Genomic DNA, 10,248 nt, shown 5'->3' with positions numbered 1-10,248 from the left:
GCAGCCCCCTCTGCGGAGACGCTGCCCTGAGCCCCTCTGAGCTGCTCCGCGTCCAGCTGTGCGCGCTGCAGCCCTTTGGGAGCTCAGGCCGCGGGGTGTGGGGCTCTCCCCGGGTGCAGGTGTCTGTTAGTGTCCCAGGGAGCCCAAGGCCATCCCCGCCCTCCTGGCTCTTGCTCTAACTCCCTGCGAGCCCCTTTCTGCCCAGGAAGATTGTTTCAGCTCCTGCTTCTCCGGGACGGGGCTCTCCTGTCCTGGGGACACTCCCCCCGGCCTTAGCCCGGCTCCTCGTGGGGCCCCTCCCCCTTTTGTTTCTCTATTTCTTTTTCCCGTCTCCTACCTTGATAGAGGCACGAACTCTTCTCACTGTAGCATTCCAGCTGGTCTCTCTTTAAATATCAGGACGAATTCGTAGATTTTCATGATTTGAAGGTTATCTAGGTAATTTGGTGGGGACAGGTGATTTGGGGAGCCAACTTTTCCGCCATCTTGCCCCTCCCCTCAATATTTATTTATTTATTCATGAGAGACACACAGAGAGAGGCAGAGACACAGGCAGAGGGAGAAGCAGGCTCTGGGGTCAAATCCTGAGCTGAAGGCAGATGCTCAATGGCTGAGCCACCCAGGAATCCCATGTTTCTTTTTAAAAAATATCTGTTTGTTTTTTTGTAAGAGAAAGAGAGAGAGAACACATGTGAATGAGAGAGCATGGGACAGGGCAAAGGGAGAGGGAGAGAGGGAGGATCTGAAAATCTCAAGCAGGCACCCTGCTAAGAGAGGAGGTTGATATAGGCCCCCATCCTACAACCCTGAAATCATGACCTGAGCTGAAATCAAGAGTCAGACACCCAACCCACTGAGCCACCCAGGCATCCTTGCAGAAACATTTCAATTGGAGTAAGACAGACCTCCAATAAATGATGCTGGATATTATAAATGCAAAAGACAACAGTAACAAATAAAACAGAATCTCAATGGAAATCTCACACCTTATACATAATGTTAACTCAAAAATAGATTATGGGGGCAGTTGGGAGTCTCATTTGGTTGAATGTCTGCCTTTGGTTCAGGTCATAATTTCAGGGCCCTGGGATTGAGCCCTGTATTGGGCTCCCTGCTCAGTGGCATGTCTACTTCTCCCTCTGCTTCCTCCCTCCTGCTCATCTCATGCTATCTCTGTTTCTCTTTCAAATGAATAAATAAAATATTTAAAAAATAGATTTTGAACTTCAATGTAACAATCTAATTATAAAATAGACAAAGGACAAAAACAAACATTTAATCCAGGGGGATATGTAGAAGGCAAATAAACACATAAAAGTGTTCATATCTCAACATAATAATAGCCATATGTGAAAAACACACAGCTAACATAATACTTAATGGGGAAAAACTGAGCTTTTCCCCAAAGGTCAGGAATGAGACAATGATGGCTACTCTCATAATTTTTATTCAACACAGTACTGGAAGTCCTAGCCACAACAATCAGACAAAAAAAATAAATAAAATACATTCAAATTGGTAAAGAAGAAATAAAACTTTCACTATTTGCAGATTACATGCACTATATATAGAAAACCCTAGCCCTCTAGGGTAAGATGGCGAAAGAGTAGGGTCCCCAAATCACCTGTCCTCAACAAATTGTCTAGATAACCATCAAATCATCCTGAAAATCTACGAATTCGGCCTGAGATTTAAAGAGAGAATAGCTGGAATGCTACAGTGAGAAGAGTTCGCGCCTCTATCAAGGTAGGAAGACGGGGGAAAAAGAAATAAAGAAACAAAAGGCCTCCAAGGGGGAGGGGCACCGCGAGGAGCCGGGCTGAGGCCAGGGCGAGTGTCTCCAGGACAGGAGAGCCCAGTCCCGGAGAAGCAGGAGCTGCACGAACCTTCCCGGACGGAAAGGCGCCCGCAGGCAGTTAGAGCAGGACCCAGGAGGGCGGGGATGCCCTCGGGCTCCCTGGGACACTAACAGGCACCTGCGTCGCGTGCAGGAGAGTGCCCCGAGCTCCCTAAGGGCTGCAGCCTGCACGGCGGGACCGGGAGAAGCTCGGAGGGGCTCGGGCAGCGGCTCCGCGGAGGGGGCTACGGGCCGGGAGCGCAAATCCAATAGCGCAGGCCCCGGAGCACAGGGCGCCGGGACACAGCCCAGGATCCGGCCTCCCCCCGGGACAGGCAGAGGCCGGGAGGGCCCAGGACAGCAAGGACGCTCCTGCCCCGAGCTGAGCAGATCAGCGGCCCCGCCCCGGAGCCTCCAGGCCCTGGAGACAGAGAGCTCCGTAGTTACTGCAGGAGCTGACTCCAGGGCTCCAGAGCTGGCCCCGCCACTGCGGTTGTTCCTCCTGGGGCCTCACGGGGTAAACAACCCCCACTGAGCCCTGCACCAGGCATAGGGCAGAGCAGCTCCCCCAAGTGCTAACACCTGAAAATCAGCACACCAGGCCCCTCCCCCAGAAGACCAGCTAGACGGAGAAGTTCCAGGGGAAGTCAAGGGACTTAAAGTATACAGATTCAGAAGATACTCCCCCGTGTTTTTTTTTTTTGTTTGTTTGTTTGTTTTGTTTTGTTTTGTTTTTCTCTTTTTTTTTGATTTCGGATTCCGTCCCCCACCCTGTTTTTCCTTTCTTTCTTTTTCTTTCTCTTTTTCTTCTTTTTCCTTTTTTTTTCTTCTTTCTCTTTTTTCTTTTTCTCTTTTCTTTTCTTCTCTCTCTCTTTCTCCTTTTCCCAATACAACTTATTTTTGGCCACTCTGCACTGAACAAAATGACTAGAAGGAAAACCTCACCTCAAAAAAAAGAATCAGAAACAGCCCTCTCTCCCACAGAGTTACAAAATCTGGATTACAATTCAATGTCAAAAAGCCAATTCAGAAGTACGATTATACAGCTACTGGTGGCTCTAGAAAAAAGCAAAAAGGACTCAAGAGACTTCATGACTGCAGAATTTAGGTCTAATCAGGCAGAAATTAAAAATCAATTGAATCAGATGCAATCCAAACTAGAAGTCCTAACGACAAGGGTTAACGAGGTGGAAGAACGAGTGAGTGACACAGAAGACAAGTTGATGGCAAAGAGGGAAACTGAGGAAAAAAGAGACAGACAATTAAGAGACCATGAAGACAGACTAAGGGAAATAAACGACTGCCTGAGGAAGAAAAACCTACATTTAATTGGGGTTCCCGAGGGCGCCAAAAGGGACAGAGGGCCAGAATATGTATTTGAACAAAGCCTAGCTGAAAACTTTCCTAATCTGGGGAGGGAAACAGGCCTTCAGATCCAGGAAATAGATCCCCCCACTAAAATCAATAAAAACCGTTCATAACCTCGACATTTAATAGTTAAGCTTGCAAATTCCAAAGATAAAGAGAAGATCCTTAAAGCAGCAAGAGACAAAAAGTCCCTGACTTTTATGGGGAGGAGGATTAGGGTAACAGCAACCTCTCCACAGAGACCTGGCAGGCCAGAAAGGGCTGGCAGGATATACTCAGGGTCCTAAATGAGAAGAACACGCAACCAAGAATACTTTATCCAGCAAGGCTCTCATTCAAAATGGAAGGAGGGATAAAGAGCTTCCAAGACAGGCAGGAACTGAAAGAATATGTGACCTCCAAACCAGCTCCACAAGAAATTTTAAGGGGGACTCTTAAAATTCCCCTTTAAGAAGAAGTTCAGTGGAATAATCCACAAAAATAAGGACTGAATAGATATCATGATGGCACTAAACTCATATCTGTCAATAGTAACACTGAACATGAATGGGCTTAATGACCCCATCAAAAGGCGCAGGGTTTCAGACTGGATAAAAAAGCAGGACCCATCTATTTGCTGTCTACAAGAGACTCATTTTAGACAGAAGGACACCTACAGCCTGAAAATAAAAGGTTGGCGAACCATTTACCATTCAAATGGTCCTCAAAAGAAAGCAGAGGTAGCCATCCTCATATCAGATAAACTAAAATTTACCCTGAAGACTGTAGTGAGAGATGAATAGGGACACTATATCATACTCAAAGGATCTATCCAACAAGAGGACTTAACAATCCTCAGTATATATGCCCCGAAATTGGGAGCTGCCAAATATATCAATCAATTAATAACCAATGTGAAAAAATATTTAGATAATAATAGACTTATACTTGGTGACTTCAAACTAGCTCTTTCTACACTTGATAGGTCTTCTAAGCACAACATCTCCAAAGAAACGAGAGCTTTAAATGATACACTGGACCAGATGGATTTCACAAATATCTACAGAACTTTACATCCAAACTCAACTGAATACACATTCTTCTCAAGTGCACATGGAACTTTCTCCAGAATAGACCACATACTGGGTCTCAAATTCAGTCTGAACCGATACCAAAAGATTGGGATCGTCCCCTGCATATTCTCAGACCATAATGCCTTGAAATTAGAACTAAATCACAATAAGAAGTTTGGAAGGACCTCAGACACGTGGAGGTTAAGGACCATCCTGCTAAAAGACGAAAGGGTCAACCGGGAAACTAAGGAAGAATTAAAAAGATTCATGGAAATTAATGAGAATGAAGATACACCGTTCAAAATCTTTGGGATGCAGCAAAAGCAGTCCTGAGTGGGAAATACATCGCAATACAAGCATCCATTCAAAAACTGGAATGAACTCAAATACAAAAGCTCACCTTACACATAAAGGAGCTAGAGAAAAAACAGCAAATAGATCCTACACCCAGCAGAAGACAGTTAATAAAGATTTGAGCAGAACTTAAGGAAATCGAGACCAGAAGAACTGTGGAACAGATCAACAAAACCAGGAGTTGGTTCTTTGTAAGAACTAATAAGATAGGTAAAGCATTAGCCAACCTTATTAAAAAGAAGAGAGAGAAGACTCAAATTAATAAAATCATGAATGAGAAAGGAGAGATCACTACCAACACCAAGGAAATACAAACGATTTTAAAAACATATTAGGAACAGCTATACGCCAATAAATTAGGCAATCTAGAAGAAATGGACGCATTCCTGGAAAGCCACAGACTACCAAAACTGGAGCAGGAAGAAATAGAAAACCTGAACAGGCCAATAACCAGGGAGGAAATTGAAGCAGTCATCAAAAACCTCCCAAGGCACAAGAGTCCAGGGCCGGATGGCTTCCCAGGGGAATTTTATCAAACGTTTAAAGAAGAAAAATACCTATTCTACTAAAGCTGTTTGGAAAGATAGAAAGAGATGGAGTACTTCCAAATTCGTTCTATGAGGCCAGCATCACCTTAATTCCAAAACCAGACAAAGACCCAATCAAAAAGGAGAATTACAGACCAATATCCCTGATGAACATGGATGCAAAAATTCTCAACAAGATACTAGTCAATAGGATCCAACAACACATTAAGAAAATTATTCACCATGACCAAGTAGGATTTATTTCCAGGACACAAGGCTGGTTTAACACTAGTAAAACAATCAATGTGATTCATCATATCAGCAAGAGAAAAACCAAGAACCATATGATCCTCTCATTAGATGCAGAGAAAGCATTTGACAAAATACAACATCCATTCCTAATCAAAACTCTTCAGAGTGTTGGGATAGTGGGATCTTCCTCGACATCTTAAAAGCCATCGACAAAAAGCCCACAGCACATATCATTTTCAATGGGGGAAGCACTGGGAGCCTTTCCCCTATGATCAGGAACAAGACAGGGATGTCCACTCTCACCGCTGCTATTCAACATAGTACTGGAAGTCCTCGCCTCAGCAATCAGACAACAAAAAGACATTAAAGGCATTCAAATTGGCAAAGAAGAAGTCAAACTCTCCCTCTTCACCAATGACATGATACTCGACATAGAAAACCTAAAAGCCTCCACCCCAAGATTGCTAGAACTCATTCAGCAATTTGGTAGCGTGGCAGGATACAAAATCAATGCCCAGAAATCAATGGCATTTCTATACACTAACAATGAGACTGAAGAAAGAGAAATTAAAGAGTCAATCCCATTTACAATTGCACCCAAAAGCATAAGATACCTAGGAATAAACCTAACCAAAGAGGTAAAGGATCTATACCCTAAAAACTATAGAACACTTCTGAAAGAAATTGAGGAAGACACAAAGAGATGGAAAAATATTCCATGCTCATGGATTGGCAGAATTAATATTGTGAAAATGTCAATGTTACCCAGGGTAATTTACACGTTTAATGCAATCCCTATCAAAATACCATGGACTTTCTTCAGAGAGTTAGAACAAATTATTTTAAGATTTGTGTGGAATCAGAAAAGACCCCGAATAACCAGGGAATTTTAAAAAAGAAACCATAGCTGCGGCCATCACAATGCCAGATTTCAGGTTGTACTACAAAGCTGTGGTCATCAAGACAGTGTGGTACTGGCACAAAAACAGACACATAGATCAATGGAACAGAATAGAGAATCCAGAAGTTGACCCTGATATTTATGGTCAACTAATATTCGATAAAGGAGGAAAGAGTATCCATTGGAAGAAAGACAGTCTCTTCAATAAATGGTGTTGGGAAAATTGGACATCCACATGCAGAAGAATGAAACCAGACCACTCTCTTGCACCATACACAATGATAAACTCAAAATGGATGAGAGATCTAAATGTGAGACAAGATTCCATCAAAATCCTAGAGGAGAACACAGGCAACACCCTTTTTGAACTTGGCCACAGTAACTTCTTGCAAAATACATCCACAAAGGCAAAAGAAACAAAAGCAAAAATGAACTATTGGGACTTCATCAAGATAGCAAGCTTTTGCACAGCAAAGGATACAGTCAACAAAACTAGAAGACAAACTACAGAATGGGAGAAGATATTTGCAAATTACCTATCAGATAAAGGGCTAGTTTCCAAGATCTATAAAGAACTCATTAAACTCAACAGCAAAGAAACAAACAATCCAATCATGAAATGGGCAAAAGACATGAAGAGAAATCTCACAGAGGAAGACATGGACATGGCCAACATGCACATGAGAAAATGCTCTGCATCACTTGCCATCTGGGAAATACAAATCAAAACCACAATGAGATACCACCTCACACCAGTGAGAATGGGGAAAATTAGAAGACAGGAAACCACAAATGTTGGAGAGGATGCAGAGAAAGGGGAACCCTCTTACACTGTTGGTGGGAGTGTGAACTGGTGCAGCCACTCTGGAAAACTGTGTGGAGGTTCCTCAAAGAGTTAAAAATAGACCTGCCCTACGACCCAGCAATTGCACTGTTGGGGATTTACCCCAAAGATTCAGATGCAATGAAACCCCGGGACACCTGCACCCCGATGTTTCTAGCAGCAATGTGCACAATAGCCAAACTGTGGAAGGAGCCTCGGTGTCCATTGAAAGATGAATGGATAAAGAAGATGTGGCTTATGTATACAATGGAATATTAATCAGCCATTAGAAACGACAAATACCCCCCATTTGCTTCAAGGTGGATTGAACTGGAGGGTATTATGCTGAGTGAAGTAAGTCGATTGGAGAAGGACAAACAGTGTATGTTCTCATTCATTTTGGGAATATAAATAATAGTGAAAGGGAATATAAGGGAAGGGAGAAGAACCGTGTGGGAAAAATCAGGAAGGGAGACAGAACATAAAGACTCCTAACACTTGGAAATGAACTAGGGGTGGTGGAAGGGGAGGAAGGAGGGGGGTGGGGCGAATGGGTGTCGGGCACTGAGGGGGGCACTTGAGAGGATGAGCACTGGGTGTTTATTTTGTATGTTGGTAAATTGAACACCAATAAAAATTAATTCATTTAAAAAAAGAAAACCCTAAATACTCCATCAAAAATTGATAAATGAATTGAGTAAAGTCACAAGATACAGAATCAATGTACCTAAATCTGTTGCATTTCTATACAATAATAATGAAGCAGCAAAAAAGAGAAATTAAGAAAACAATCCAATTTACAATAATGCCAAATATAATAATATTCCTGGGAATAAACATAACCAAAGAAATGAAAGACCTATACTCTGAAAACTACAAGACACTGACGAATGAAATCAGAGACTACACAAATGGAAAGATATTGTATGCTCATGTATTAGAACAGATATTGTTAAAATTTCTATATTGCTTAAAGCAACTGGTATATATAATGTAGTTTCTTTCAAAATGCCAACAGCATTTTTCACAGAGTTAGAACAAGCAGTCCTATATAGTTTGTATGGAACCACAAAAGGCCTCCAATAGTTAAAACAATCTTCAAAAAGAAAAACAAAACTGGATGTATCATAATTCCAGACTTAGTTATATTACAAAGCTGTGGTAATCAAAACATATGGAACTGGCACAAAAATAGATACATAGATCAATAGAACATAATGGAAAGCCCAGAAAAAACTCCAGAATTACATGGTCAATTAATCTTTCACAAAGAAGTCAAGAATATTGTTGGGAAAACTGGACAGCTATGTGTAAAAAAATAAAATTGTATCACTTGCTTACATTATACACAAAAATAAACTCAAAATGGATTAAGAACCTAAATGTGAGACCTGAAACCATGAAAATTCTAGAAGAGAGTACAGGTGGTAATTTCTCTGTCATTGGTGACAGCAATAACCTTCTTGATATATCTCCTAAGGCAAGAGAAACAAAACAAACTATTGAGACTACATCAAAATAAAAAGATTCTGCAACACAAAGGGAATAACTAACAAAACTAAAAGACAACCTACTTAATGAGAGAAGATATTTGCAAATGACATCTGATAAAGGGTTAGTATCCAATATATATAAAGAAGTTGTGCAACTCAACAGCAAAAAACTTAAATAATTAAATTAAAAATGGGCAGAAGACATGAATAGACATTACTCAGAAGAAGACATATGGATGGCCAACAGACATGTGAAAAAGACGCTCAACACCACTCATGACCAGGGGAAATGCAAAGCAAACCACTATGAGATATCACCTCACACCTGTCAGAACGGTTAAAATAAAAAACTCAAGAAACAATAGGTATCGGCCAGGATGTGGAGAAAAAGGAAACTTTTGCACTCTTGGTGGGAATGCAAACTGGTGTAGCCACTTGGAAAATAGTAAAGAAGTACCCTTAAAACTTAAAAATAAAACTATGCTATGGATTCAGTAATCCCACCAGTGGGTGTTTTCCCAAAGGATACAAAAACATCAATTCAAAAAGATATATGCACCCCTATGTTCATTGAAGCAATTTTTAAAATAGCCAAATTATGGAAGCAGCCCAGGTGTCCATCAGTAGATGAATACAGATAAAGAAGATGTGGTGTATATATACATTATTCATACATAAAATATTATTATTCAGCCATAAAAAAGAATGAAAATATTATTCTGCTGTAAAAAAGAATGGAATCTTGCCATTTGCAGCAACATAGATAGAGCTAGAGAACATAATGCTAAGTGAAATAACTCAGTCAGAGAAAGACTGACACCATATGATTTCACTCATATATGGAATTTAAGAAACAAAACAAATGAGCAAATGAACAACAACAACAACAAAAGACAAAGTAAAAAGCAGACTCCTAACCACAGAGAACAAAGTGATGGTTACCAGTGAGGAGGTGAGTGGGAGTATGGCTGAAATAAGGGATGGGAATTAGGAGTACATTCCTCTTGATGAGCACTGACTACTGAGTAATGTATGAAATTCTTGAGTCACTGTATTGTATCCCTGAATTGAATATAACACTATATGTTATCTACACCAGAATTAAAATTAAAAAATAAATGTAAGAGAAGAAAAATAAAAGCAGGAAACATCTAGTATATTTGCACTTCTGACTGAGATGGAATTATGGGACCAGATTTTCCTCTCCACCTCTAGCAGAGAAAAATACATCCAACAGTGGATGGGAAGAAAATTCATATCAGAACAGAGAGGACCATAATCCCTAAAAGAAGGGAAACAAAGGAAGTAGGCCCTATGTTTGCCCGTTTCTTGCCTTGTGATAGTTTACAAGCCATGGTGCAAGGAGGAGAATTCAGGAGGAGTCCTGCAGAATCCCTGAGTTGTCAAGAGAGGGATGAGAGTATTGGGAGACTAATGAGACTTAGAGTCCCAGAGGAGAGATGGCTGCACAGCCATCTCCGCAGAGTTCTTGTGGTTTGTTTAGGGAGACATGAGTCCAGGGAAAGAAGCACTAAGAAAAATTAGCAGTGCTCTTTCCACAAACCAGATCAGAGGACAGCAAGGTCATGGAGTATTATTGCAGAGCACACAGAAGAGTCTTGACCGTGTAGTGGGGAAAAA

Source organism: Vulpes lagopus, chromosome 2 (assembly GCF_018345385.1).
Source record: "Vulpes lagopus strain Blue_001 chromosome 2, ASM1834538v1, whole genome shotgun sequence".
In the NCBI taxonomy this organism is placed as follows: domain Eukaryota; kingdom Metazoa; phylum Chordata; class Mammalia; order Carnivora; family Canidae; genus Vulpes; species Vulpes lagopus.
The sequence above is the reverse complement of the archived record's forward strand: the minus strand, read 5'-3'. Positions refer to the sequence as shown.